This window comes from Bombyx mandarina, chromosome 10 (genome assembly GCF_030267445.1).
Source record: "Bombyx mandarina strain Sakado chromosome 10, ASM3026744v2".
Classification (NCBI taxonomy): Eukaryota; Metazoa; Arthropoda; class Insecta; order Lepidoptera; family Bombycidae; genus Bombyx; species Bombyx mandarina.
The window spans coordinates 15012321-15027177 of NC_143217.1; the positions used below are offsets into that span (position 1 = coordinate 15012321).

General features: G+C 34.2%; 1 protein-coding gene across 5 annotated transcripts in view; it reads right to left on the reverse strand.

The window, feature by feature from the left end:
• The window catches only part of LOC114246952 (uncharacterized), a 152156-nt gene that overhangs the window by 104591 nt on the left and 32708 nt on the right, over window positions 1-14857 (reverse strand). For 4 of the 5 annotated variants that reach the window (XM_089730715.1, XM_089730713.1, XM_089730714.1 and 1 more), the window contains exons 1-2: window positions 13492-13757; window positions 1477-1514 (exon numbers count right to left, since the gene is read on the reverse strand). The gene's annotated coding sequence lies outside the window, so the exon portion shown is untranslated. Of the gene's footprint in view, window positions 1-1476; window positions 1515-13491; window positions 13758-14857 lie in introns of those variants that run through there. The other variant, XM_089730711.1, reaches the window with a different exon arrangement.

The following is a 14857-nucleotide window of genomic DNA, read 5'->3' on the forward strand; positions in this document are numbered from 1 at the left end:
TTTTTTTAAATAATAGGACACTTATTGCGGCATAACTATAATTGTTAGACATATGCTGTCACGACACTTTTTGTAAATCATAATGTGCTCTACAAAGTCGTAGTACATTATTTTATTCTATCATCAATAATTTTCGCAGGGCACGCGATGTAAAGAATGTTTTAGGTATATTTTTTTACACCTTGGGTTACCTTATTGGAGTTTTAGTAAGAATCCCTAATTTTTTTCAAAAAAGATTATAGTCTATGTCACTCGGGAATAGTGTAGCTTCCAAACAGTGAAAGAATTTTCCAAATCTGTTCAGTAGTTTCGGAGCCTATTCAATACAAACAAACAAACAAATCTTTCCTCTTTATAATATTAGTATAGATAAACCATTATTTGTACTAAGACAAACTTTATCTCCCACCAACGGTTAGCGATTTATTTTTAATTGTGCAGATAAAGTCTTTAAAGAAGATAGATAGATAGACTTTGGAGCCGGAGGGAATTAGTATAAATAAAAAATGAAAAAAAAGCCTGTATTTCCTTATCTGTCACTTTCATTTCAAATGTGGAATTTGTTTGTTAATGTTTAGTTATAGGTTTAGTAGGGAATTAGCATAGGACTATATAAGTTTTTGCGATTAATTTGTAAAGATTAACATCAAAACAGACCCGAACCCGCGTGTCCGTTTGGGCTACAACTAAATTAGAAGTAAAGGTAAAATGGTTATTGGATCCGGTCCGGACTTCTCTCATTAGGTTTCCGTTTAGGGGATATAAAATCATAATATGCAGTTTATTATTAGGCTTGTCTGCGAGAACTAAGATAATCTAGTTATACTAATATTATAAAACTGAAGAGTTTGTTTGTTTGAATTTGAATTGCAAAATAATGATTAAGCGCGTAATATTGATGTACAAAGCGCCGGCCGGCCGGTGCGCGGCGGCACAGAATAAGAACAATAACAGGAAAAGCACCCAAATCACTTCAAGATAGGCTTTGAAAATTAAATTTTTTTGTGGATTTCTCTAGGATCCCATCATCAGGTCTTGATGATTACAGGACAATTCGGGAAGTTTACCCTTTCGAACAAAATACAGAAAAGAGAATTATCAGAATCGGTTCAAGCATTCTCGAGAAATCGGTGAACATACATAGATAAAAAATAGTGGTCGAATTGATAGCCTCCTCTTTTGAAGTCGGTTAAAAAGCATAATTTTGGTACTTTAATAAGCTCCTTAACATTCTATTATTCAAAAATATTAGCACTTTCTACGTAAATGAAGTCGGGGGTAAAATTTAGCGTTATGCCAAAGTAACTATTTCACGCGGACAAAGTCGAGGGCAAAAGCTAGTTAATTAATAAAATAACAAACGTAATGTTGTCGGCTTAAATCGGCACGTGCTTTTCGAACTGCAACAAAATATTGCTTATACAATCGTCCCACGATTGACTAACGAGAACAAATTAACATTTAACACGTGCTTACCTGTTTGTAAATGTTGTTTTGAGAAACATTGACAGATTCTGTAACAAAAAGAAAAGAACAAATAAATAATTAAATTTTTTATTTACACATTTAAATAATAATAAGTTACAGTAATACCACATTATAAATGTAATCATAATACAATCAATAATAATGGACCATTTTCTGAATCTTTATCAAGCTCAAGACAAGTTTTAAATATTATATGAATGAAATAGAAGTAATTTTGTAATTTCTGTTATAGTAGGTTACTTTTGGTTTTAAAATAGAATGCATTAGCATTCTATTTTAATGTAAATAATTTCTTCTGATTTTCGAAATAAATTTATTTGAGTTTTATACATCTACAAGATTCAGATATTGCATGCAGATAAAGCACACGAGTCGATGTAAAAAAGTTGTTTCTTTGCACTCATCTGGGAAACCAATTCGAAGTTTGAAGCTCCATGTCAAGGTCTTATCATTTTTACGTTAAAGTGACAGACTGCTGTATACTTTCCACACGTGTATTAAAGAAATTCAGAGCGTTTATCAGAGAGACTTTTTGGCGGGAACACGAGGAGTGAAGTTGTGTGATTTGTTTTATCTATTTAGTGTTTATTCAGGTTTAAATGTGTAATAACGGTGGTTTATTAACTGTTCAATATCTGTGAAAGTGCACAAATGTGGGAAAATGAAACGAAGCCGCTGGACGTAACTTCTCGGGATTCTCTAAAAAGTTCACTGAAAAAATCTCCGTAAATTACCACCATTTTCTGAGATTATATTTCATTCCATATCATCTCATCTCATTTCATTTAATTTTATCCCAGTAGATTAATGTCGTGTCATTTTGGGAAATGGGAATATAAATTAAAATAAGACATGACCTAAAGGTCATAGTTACCAGGTCATAAAAACGCTAAAAAAAATCGATCAGAGAAGTTACACCTGAATTTAAATTAGGCCGACTTGTCCGCTGTTTTCTCTAACTAGTAGACTAAATTAACTAATTAATTACAAAACGTGCGAATCACATTACATTACAATACACACGACATAATAGTAGGAAGTGCGAGACGAAATGCGGAAGATGTTCTTTTCTAAAAAGTCTTTAATCGTAATGAGATGGTCTATTTACCGTATTGAGGTTTTTTTTAAATTAGATTTTGAAGTCGTCGTGGCCTAAGAGATAAGACGTCCGGTGCATTCGTGTTGGGCGATGCACCTGTGTTCGAATCCCAGGCGGGGGTACCAATTTTTCTAATGAATTACGTACTCATCAAATGTTCACGATTGACTTCCACGGTGAAATAATAACATCGTTTAATAAAAGTGAAACCCGCAAAATTATAATTTGCGTAATTACTGGTGGTAGGACCTCTTGTGAGTCCGCGCGGGTAGGTACCACCACCCCGCTTATTTCTGCTGTGAAGCAGTAATGCGTTTCGGTTTGAAGGGTGGGGCAGCCGTTGTAACTATACTGAGATCTTAGAACTTATATCTCAAGGTGGGTGGCGCATTTACGTCGTAGATGTCTATTGGCTCCAGTAACCACTTAACACCAGGTGGGCTGTTAGCTCGTCCATCCATCTAAGCAAAAAAAAAACCTTCATTAAAACAAGTGAGGGAAAGTGACGAAAAAAATATTCACCGAGCGCATGTTTAATATGACTACATACCGCAGTGAACGTGTTTTAATGTAAGAAGCACAATGCATGGCTTGGGAGTTGTACGCGCCTTCCCATGTCAACGACCAGGCTGTGAATTCATTTTTAGACATACGGAATCAATTGCAGCTGTAAGGAGTTTAAGTATTATGGAAACGCTTTATGAATCTTTATCTTAGACCTTCCCTGTTACGAATTAATCAAAGACTAGCGACCTGCCCTCGCTTCGCTTCGGAAACTGTAATTTATTATTGATTTCTCCACTATTTAATGGATGTTATTATACATATAAACCTTCCTCTTCAATCACCGTTGCATAGTTTTAAAGATTTAAGCATACATAAGGATATAGGGACAGAGAAAGCGATTTTGTTTTATACGTGATATTATATGATACTGATTTGATATGTAGTGATGTGTCCAACTACGTCAAAAGCTTGGATTTTTGCAATAGTATTTATTACAACACCGTTTGAGTTTGAAGTTACAAACCAAAACAATATGTTGCCTTTTACAGTTTCATGCTATAATACGCATAGGTGGCACGTTTACAACGAAAATAGAAATGCGGTCACGTTTAATATTTGCACTCAAATTTACCTTAGTTTTAATGAATGTGCAATAGTAGTGCCTTAGTAGTCAAGAAAAAAACGAGAAGTTTTTGGAAAGGATGACAATTTTTAGGATGAAATGACGGAGGAGGTCACTCACTGCAGAGGTTACAGGTGCGACAGCTTTTGTCCTATTTGAGACATGAAGTTAACATGCATTGGTCAAACGTCTGCCCTACCCTTCAAATCCATGAACCTATCTTTACGATTGAATCAACGTTTTTTATTAGCGTTTTTTTATTCGTAAACCATACAATTTCTGTGGTCACGAATAAACTGAAGTGTTATTTGTCGATCTTTTTTATTACGTAAACATCTGGCAGCTCAGGGCTTAACACATGAGATCGATGTCACAAGTGTACCGTGATCGTGTGTGCGTGGCGATTCCGATCCGGCGGGAGATTAATGGCACATCAAGTCGGACTCGGGCGTCTTCGGGCGCAATCGGAATTCCCGAATACGCACGTGTCACTAGATGTCAGGTTGAGTAAATTAACCCATAGACACAGCCCACTGAGTTTCTCGCCGGATCTTCTCAGTGGGTCGCGTTTCCGATCCGGTGGTAGATTATACGAAGCATTGCTCTTGCTAGAGCCAGTGTTAGCAGATTCTCACAGGTTAAGCCCGTGAGTTCATCTAGCCGGGCATATCTGGAATATGCCCTCTAGCCTAGGCTACCAGTGAATATGTAGGGGAAAAATGCCATTCAATACTTTCCATCAAGTCGGGACTACACCCGTCTACTCTAATGTAAACACTAGCCAAATAAAAGAAAAAAATATATATAAGCATAGAGAAACGGGTATCCCACCCGGCAAAGTGAGTTTAATGTATGAGTTATATAGATAGATAAGGACCCGGTTATCTCATGATCGGGGAAAAGCAGAAAGAAAAATATAAACACTAAACCTTCCATACTCCATACAGTAACAGTTCATTTCACATACAATAAAACTTAAATATCCTTTGGCGTTCTTATGTGATATAATTATAGTGATGACGTCAAAACTACAGAGACTAAACAATATGGAGTAACAATGTGTGCAGTCAGTTTGAAAAAAAAAACAGCATCAACGTTTCCGGTCAATCGAAAAGCTTCTTTAAAAATTCCGTGCAGACGTTGAGGTGTCTATTTCGGAAACCACGAATTTTATATATAACTTGTATGTACGTATATATTTGTTTTATTGCTTAGATAGCCCATAGACATCTATCACCCTGCCTATTTCTGCCGTGAAGCAGTAATGCGTTTCGGTTTGAAGGGTGGGGCAGCCGTTGTAACTATACTTAGAACTTATATCTCAAGGTGAGTGGCGTATTTACGTTGTAGATGTCCAAGGGCTCAGGTAACTACTTAACATCAGGAGGGCCGTGAACTCGTCCATCTACCTGAGTAATAAAAAAGCTTATCAGAGTAACGTCATCTTCAAAATCTCTAATTAATTATTCAATTACGAAACAGTACAAAGAATCTCTACAAATAGAAAGACCGAAATCTAACACCGCAGACACGAACGTAGAGCTGCTGACTCGATCGATACTGATTCATTCATTTCTCCGATGAATGATTGCGGACGTAACAGCATTCTCGACTTTATTACGTTACGGTTAAGAAATCGATTTTCCGGTGCCTCCGGACACGTGCTAATAGATGATTCATGTGATTGCAAAACTACATATTTTGTGGGTCAAAATTTATTTTTTATTACGTTCGTAAGGTCGGATCCGTATACGTCACAGATCTTGTCCATTGTCCAATATTTCGCACCTTTAAAATTGAAGTGGTTTAATTTTTTTTGTTAAGAAAATTACTTTTATACTTTAAGCTACTTATAAACATATATTCTAACAGTTTATTTTTAAAATTTAAAATGAAATTTTTCAAGTTTATTTAGAAAAGAACAAAGTATACTAAATCAATACTTCGATTACCTACATTTAAGAACAAGAATTTTGGAAGCGGATTAGGCCACTTCAATTCTAAAGGTGAGATTTATTTAGTCCTTTTGAAACGAAATTCCCGATGCCCAGTTTCGCAGATATTATTTGTTAAATGCTCCAAATTTATTGAAATTGTTTGACCAACTGCGAAACACCTGTTTATAAAGACTAGAGGTCCCGCAGTAGTCGAAATTCGACTATAATTAATTGGTATTGTAAGTTTGTACACTATTATGGTTGTATTTTATACTTCTATAATCACAAATTTCGCCAAGGCTACACTATAAAAAAATATTAATAAAGACAAACAATACATATTTAATCTATTCTCAATTTGACCGCAGACGTCAAGAACAAAAGTTTGACAATAAATAGTATGCATGCGTGTGTGCGTCAAATACATGGTATGTAGTGTGTGTAATGTTTTCTTTATCGATTTAATGTATCTTTTATGCATTATTAAAAAAAAAATAGCATTGTGCACTTCTTCTCTATATTCTCTATAAGTGTGGATAATTTCATACTCCTCCGTCCGCGCAATTTTCGTAAAAAGGGATACAAAGTTTTAGCTTCACGTATTAATATATAGATAAGGTGGAATAGATGGAAGATATTTATTTATCACTGATAATGATATTCGAAATGTTGGTCATTGTTAAGTTATTACTTTAAATGCTACAAGAGTTCATTTGTATCATGAAAATCAATAAACTTAATGGTCTGAGTATTTATTTAATTTAAATTTGAAGGAAATCATTTAGAATCTCTCAACTTGAATTAATTTAACTATACATGAGGTAACTTATAAACAAAAATTTACGATTCTTTCAAACTTTCGCGGCTAACTATGTTATAAGCGCTATTATTTACGCGATTTTCACATTTGATGAGTTTGGATTTATTTATTGCAAGCGTCAGGATCACGTGTACACTAACCAGGATCATGGCGTTAATTAATAGTGCTATAAGCAATTAACTAAATCGAAAACAGCTGATGATCTTATCTAAAAAAAACACTAAGCTTCCCTAACACTTTCACTGGTAGTGCGAAGATAAAAACAGTCAAAATATTTAAAGCTGTAATCAATTATATTCGACACATAGTTATATAAATCGTATGTAGATAACGCGCTTGGATATTTAATCATACCAAACGTTTAGTTGTCAGAAAGAGTTTAGAAAATTTACTTACAAGCTTCTTACTTACAAGCACCTCAGGAATTAATATATCTAAAAAACCTTTTACCTAGCACACCTCTAAGGCTTGCGAAATTACTTACGTAATAGATCTATATCAATCTTAGATTTAAAAAAGTCGATTGTTTATTAAAAATATTTGTAGCCTTACTACTTCATTAATTTTCTAAATTAGCTATAATTCGTTCACATTCGTGTATCAACACAAACTATAACACCTATTCGAATTCATTACGCAATAGACAATAATCGATTCTGTATTAAAAAATCGATTACTCGCCACAGAAAAAAAATCAATTACACGTTCCGACCAGAGACAGGCCGAGTTTAAATTAAAGATTATGTCATCAACGTTCGGACATTCATGCATGTTTTTAACTATTCTAAAATAAAAGAATACGTACACAGTACGTTTGACGGGTTTTTGGTCGGCCAAACACCAAGCAACCGCTATCAGCTTTCCCTAGTGTTGTCAAACCTCTTTTGTATAACCGTGTTTAAGCAACTACAATTTAAACGGGGTTCTGGCGGGATCCTGAGTTCTGGTGGCGAGCGTTTTTTTTTATTTTTTTTTATTGCTTAGATGGATGGACTAGCTCACAGCCCACCTGATGTTAAGTGGTTACTGGAGCCCATAGACATCTACAACGTAAATGTGCCACCCACCTTGAGATTTAAGTTCTAAGGTCTCAAGTATAGTTACAACGGCTGCCCTACCCTTCAAACCGAAACGCATTACTGCTTCACGGCAGAAATAGGCAGAGCGGTGGTACCTACCCGCGAGAACAAAAAAAAAATTTAGAGTCGCTGGGCTACAAAGATGAATGATTGTGTTTGATTTGAACAGTTCAATCCGCAACCTCATCGTCTCCTTTCCCGCTATGCGTGTTACTGCTATTGGCACGTCAAGTTATTATTTAGAAACCCTATCTTGTATCTCTTGAATACCCTTTGAATGATCTCCGTGTTCCATTTACTCGGTACAAGATTCTTGCGTGTCACGTTATCTAAGATCTAGTCACGAGCATCACTTGCTTTCCTGCTGTATGAAATGAAATAAATTATGATATCTATATACATAAAAATGAATTGCTGTTCGTTAGTCTCGCTAAAACTCGAGAACGACTGGACCGATTTGGCTGATTTTGGTCTTGAATTATTTGTGAAAGTCCAGAGAAGGTTTAAATGGTAGATAAATACGAAAATGCTCGGAATTAAATAAAAATAACAATTTTGATTTCCCTTTGATGTGTCCCCCGTCGGAAGGATTCCTTTTGTTTGTTTTAAGTTTATTTTGTACAAAAGTTTAGGTCTTTTATTTATCGATTGAGTGACTACGAAGTCTGCCGGGTCAGCTAGTTTGTATTATAAATTAAGAAATGTTTTCTAACTTGAATTTTCATGTCCCTAGTGTAAGAGATATTAAATAGAATCCTTATTTTTTTTCGCTTTGTTTTCAGTATAGTCTGAATTATGTCCGATAGCACGCGAATTTATTTTAATGAATCGTGAATTTCATATATTTCGTAGTGACGATGCGAAGCGCGACCAATATTCCTGTAATTACAATTTAAACTTTGACACCACGACAAATAGATGGGAACATATTTATCATAATAATTGTATGTGAGAGAGAGAAAGAGAGAGAGAGAGAGAGAGAGAGAGAGAGAGAGAGAGAGAATACACTTTATTGCACACCAAAACACAATTTACATTCAAAAAACAATCACGATACATTTGTACAATAGGCGGTCTTATCGCTAAAAGCGATCTCTTCCAGACAACCGTTTAATTTACGGAAATTCTGGAAAATATAAAAATATAGCAGGTATGTTGCGGTGTACTATAGATAATACATTAATATAAAAAATATACATAAAATAAATATATGATGCGATATTTTATTTTTTATTGCTTAGATGGGTGGACGAGCTCAGAGCCCACCTGGTGTAAAGTGGTTACTGGAGCCCATGGACATCTACAACGTAAATGCGCCACCCACCTTGAGATATCTATATCTATACTAATATTATAAAGAGGAAAGATTTGTTTGTTTGTTTGTTTCGAATAGGCTCCGAAACTACTGGACCGATTTGAAAAATTCTTTTTCCATTAGAAGCCGACATTGTCCCTGATGATCATAGGCTACTTTTTTTAAAAAAAATTTTTTTTTTTTGGTTTCGTGTGTGTTTTAATGTTTCCGAAGCGAAGCGAGGGCGGGTCGCTAGTAAGTTCTAAGATCTCAGTGTAGTTACAACGGCTGCCCCACCCTTCAAACCGAAACGCATTACTGCTTCACGGCAGAAATAGGCAGGGCGGTGGTACCCACCCGCGCGGACTCACAAGAGGTCCTACCACCAGTAAAAATACGATATGATACGATATACGTATATGATACGGTAGTTTGGATTTCAGCAGTTGCTATTAAACTTAAAAGAATCTAAATATAACGCATTTTAACCTATAATCCAGCCATTTTGTTTTACAACACTTTCGTGTCATGTAAAAACAAGCCTCAGGATATTTCGCTTGCGCATTTCATTCGCGTCACGATCGATGCGTTGCAAAGTTAGTTGAACTTAAAATGCCTTCTTCGCGTCTGAGCTCGCCGACTACGACTGTTCTATATAAGTTTTGTATTTATTGAGTTCGCACAGTGAATCGCTGATAAGGTTAATGGCTGTGTGTGAAACATGTGCCGCTGAAGCTCTGTCGTTTGATGTTCATAGCCAGGGCCGGATTTAAACGTAATATCGCCCGTGGGTACCGGAAAAGAATCCGCCCCAATACTGAAATTTTAGCTAAACTTATAGTTTATTTATTTTATTTTTTTAAATTAAAATAACTAATTTATCGCGGACAATTTATCATATGTCATATTATATTCCAAAAACATTAATAAATATTTGTTTTTTTTTCCTAACAATTATAAATTTTGACTAAGGGTGACTCATAATTATATTACATAAAAAAACTAATAAATTTCTTTAATTACAGAAAATAGAAAAATCGATTATTATTTTAAATCTCCAAGGAAATAAATTGATTAAAAACATTTTGATTATTCATTTTTACCAAAAGTGCCAAAATTATAATTCACATATAATGGATGAATTGAATATCTTGAATTATCAATTCAAAAGAAAATTATTAATTATTAGAATTAATTAATTATATTGAACAATCTTGACAAGACTAAAAAAAAAAATTAGCCGCCCTGGGCACTTGCCCCGACTAGGCGACTGCCCCTAGTGTAAATCCATCACTGTTCATAGCCAATTGTGATTCTGTTTCGTTTTTATTTTAACTATTGTAAGCTCCGTATATTTGTAAATTTCATTGTCAAAATGTCTTTCTTAAATGTTCGATTTAACACTAAACTAAATTTATTTCAACATTATCATGTAAGACTTGTAAAAAATAGTTACTGTTGCTAATGACCTCTATGATAGAGTTAATGAGCAGGTCCGTCCTTGGTATCTTCCAATATGATGGATGGTCACAGATTCCGACAATTCTTTATTTATTTCATTCTAATCTAATATATATTCAACACGATAAATTAAATTGAATTCTTATTTTCGTACGCAAAGCAAAACAGATCCTTGACCAAAAATGAAAATTATATAAAAATATATAAACCATATGTTTATGTTCGTTCGCATGTTAAAATTTCTGATCTGTTATACACATCTGATAAGGGACAAGCACAACATGCACATACAATACCACTTTAACAACAATAAACTTGGGATAATATGAAACTCCTGAGAGTGGATCGAATAGGACCCGTGTTACAGTAATCAGGACAGCTAATTACTAGACCTAATCTAGACTAATGACATATCCTTCTTCAAACGAGGCTTGTGGAGAGTATTAAGCGGTAGGTAGCGGCTTGGCTCTGCCCCTAGCATTGCTGACGTCCATGAGCGACGGTAACCACTCACCATCAGGTGGGCCGTATGCTCATCTGCCTATACGGCAATAAAAAAAAAAGACCAGCGAAGCGACAATTTCAATAAAAACATATGTTGAATAGTAGCAAACTTATCGGATTGCATTGGAATGTAGGGATTGGCATGTAAACTGCATTAGAATGGTAAGATCCGATGCCGTGATGCAATGAGTACTGTGTATAGGTACGTAAGGTTTAATTGCGTCAATGTTTTAAGTTCTATTTCGCTTTTGTCAGCGTAAATCTCACGGTCCACCCACCACACGTTGAGCGGCTACGGAGAATACAAAAATAACCAAAACGATATTTACTGACGGTAGGACCTCTTGTGAGTCCGCACGGGTAGGTACCACCACCCTGCCTATTTCTGCCGTGAAGCAGTAATGCGTTTCGGTTTGAAGGGTGAGGCAACCGTTGTAACTATACTTGAGACTTTAGGACTTAACACCAGGTGGGCTGTGAGCTCGTCCACCCATCTAAGCAATAAATCAATAAAAAGTGCTACTTATAATCATTGCCTTGTAATTACTGAGATTTAAAAAAAGTTTTTGCAAGAAAAAAATGTCGATAGAAAACAAATTCGACACCCCTAGCCTTGAGGGGCTCAGTAATGTGAAAACAGTAAAGTGATTGCTTACAAAAAAATATGGAAAATCTAATTTAATTACGATCTTCGGAAAAGTTTGTACTAAAATATTGATTTAAGTATCATTAAGCATCATTTAAGTATTATTATTCGCCAATAGATGTCGGGAAGAGTTGATTATTGGAAACACGAATAAAACAACATTTTCTGAAAATAAATCGTAAGGCTCGGTAAAGTAGCACTGCTTTTATAATAACGCTTCCAAATTACCGAGTTATATATTTGGTACAATGTTTACACGTTCAACGTCTATGAACCGTTATCAGTATTTTAGATGAATAAAAGTTGTCAGAATCACGTCATACGGAATAGGTACACGTCTGATGTTAATCTAACGTTTTAGTTTGATAAGGTTATGTTGATAACATAATTAAGCGTTCTCTTGTTTGGTCTTAATTTTTTGAATCTTTATTGCTACAAAAGTTTTCTTTGTTATTGGCGGTAGTGCGTGGAGGTTTTCTGAAATGCCACCACCATCGGAAGGTAGGGTAACGCGAGCAGAGGGTAGTTTCAAACAAATTGATGTTTTAATGATGATAACGTCACGCTCGCTAAGACTAATACAAGCTGAGCACCAATAAAGAATGTTTCAAAATCGTGCTTTTTTTCCCTTTTGAGAGCTACCGCTGCGTGCGCTGCAGAAACGGTTAAAGTTTCGCTAAAATAATGTATGACAGAGTTGTTCCCCTTTAAAAGATCTAGAAAAAAGTCCGCATATGTCTATACATATATTAAGGTTGGCTCACTATAAAGTTTTTTATGCTAACCAAATTTGTTCTAAAATAAAGCATTATTTGTGAACTGTTCCACGCGGACGAAGTCGCGGGCAAAAGCTAGTATAATAATAAAATTGTTGAGGACGGTCACTTGTAGATTAAAAAAAAACGAATCCCGATAAAAGCATTGTGGAATGAAAATAATTTAAAAACAATAAACTATCGCTTAGGTACATCGCGATAGTTTCTACATATTAGAATTTTATTTCAATGTATTTTCCACGTGTTTTATTTGAACAGATGCGGCTGGTTATTTTATGTGTATCTACTTATATGTTTACTGTCGTTTACATCAGGCACACGAATCGTGACTCATAGCTGTATAAGTATCGCGCTATATAATAAATATGAAATCAGTAAAATTCAGTAGAAACTTATAAGAAAAATATATTATAACGAGGGGTAAAATGCTATTATTTTAGCGACATTTATGCAAACAGAAGATGAGAAGAGTCATTTAAAATTGAAAATTTTGAATAAATATCCTATCAAAAAAATCTTTAGCTAAAATTCAATAAAAAAACATCGAATTGTTGATGCTAATACCAAATAAAACGGAAACGGAATTACAAAGATAATTGTTGCATATTAAACAAAATATCTCTTAAACAAATAGTCTTACACCCCTCAATAATATCTTTTATTGAATTACTTACTGTTTTACATCTAGTTTGTAGATAGACCAAACAAACCTTTCGATATATTTCTTTAATTGGGTCCAGAATTCATTTATAAAATCTATCGTATTACATAATTAAATATGCCAATGTGATTGAAAATTTTAATCAGAAAAATAGAACCGGCGAGTGTACACTGTCATCGAAACCGGATCCCGGTTTACATTTATTTTCTGCTCGCTAAAAACCTAATTTAATGTAACACGCTGAATTAATTAAAATATGACAGCTTGTTCAATACACGAAACATTTTATTCATTTTAAATATGCATATTAATTAATAATGGCGGTTCATTTGAAATGACGTGTCATTGAAATATGTATCGTTAAAATGTCAAATTTTGAATAAAGAATTGCAGAGACCTTCGATTTTGAAGTTTATTGGAATCGTGAGAACCTGGCTCAATAATACAGGATTCCTATGCCATATCTCACACTGCTGCTGTTACCAACATAATAATATTGTGGAGATAGAGAAAAACAAATGATCATAGTTATCATTTAAAAAAATTGTCAAACGATAGACTGAATTGTTTAACGGAATAGATTAACCATTAACTTACCGCGTGAAGCAAAAAAAAAACAGCTGTTTTAATTCAAAACCATAGATTTACACATTCGTCCCTTTGTCGTGAAAGAAACAAAGAGATAATGTTGAGGCACTATTAAACACTGTCACCACACAGAACTGCGAAATATATATGTATATATTTTTAATATTTAAACGCGCAAGTGCGCTTGGGCACAGTCAAACGTATACTGACGATCGCAGGCTTCGCGAAGGCTGATACGCGTAGAGATGAGAACGAGATTGCGTAATATCGCAGTATCGATAAATGAAAATTTGTATTATTTAGCTTTTTTTAATAGACCGCTAGACAACTATACTGAGACCCTAGAACTCATATCTCAAGGTGGGTGGCGACATTTACGTTGTACATGTCTATGGGCTTCGGTAACCGCTTAGCACCAGGTGGGTCGTGAGCTCGTCCAACCACCTAAGCTATAAAAATAATAATAATAATAAATAAATAATAGTTTAAAAAAACTAACAAAATACGCTTTTATAAAAAATCCAACTAAAAAATAGAAAATAAATTTTAATAAATTTGAATTAAAAATAGTGTAATAAAAAATGATTTTATTGTAAAAAAGCATACTTTTCAGAATATTATTAAAATAATCCTTCTACTCATATCTGTTCATAAAATATTATAACTACTTATATCATGCAACTATTATTTATTTCTCAATTTTTAGTTGAATTTCAATTTTATCTTTTTCTCTTTTTAATATTGTCATCGGTCCTTAATCAGTATACCAAATTTCGAGTTAATCCGACGTTTTGAAGGGGGTCAAAATCATGTTCAAAGATTCCGTTACATACATACGTATGAAGCTAATAAAAGCGTATTAAAAAGACAAGATCTCTGTGCACATTTATTAAAACTACTGGAGCACTATTAGCATTGTCATCGTACTGTTCAACTCTTCAGGTCGAAACGAGCAAATCAATCGCGATATACCATTAAGAAAGTTAAAGAAATATTAGGTTTTAAAAAAAAATTTAGCAACATAATGTCCCATTACACTGTTATCATATGTTACATAGACAACTGTTATACAAAATCGAGATCATATTTCAAAGTGGAATTCATGTTGTGAGGTTTAGGACTTCAGTCGTCTACGAAATAACATAGAAATAATGAAGAAGAAATAATGAGTTTGAAGATATCAAATCAAATCAAATCAAATAAAAAAAAATTTATTCAACATAAATGAAAGTACATACTTGTTGAACGTCAAAAGAACTACCGCCAATTCACAAGAATTAGCCTCCGTCCTGAGAAGAATTGGCAAGAAACTCAGCGGGCATGTGTTTTTTTTTTTTTGAAATAATAGTTTTATTTTTAATATTAGATTTTTTTT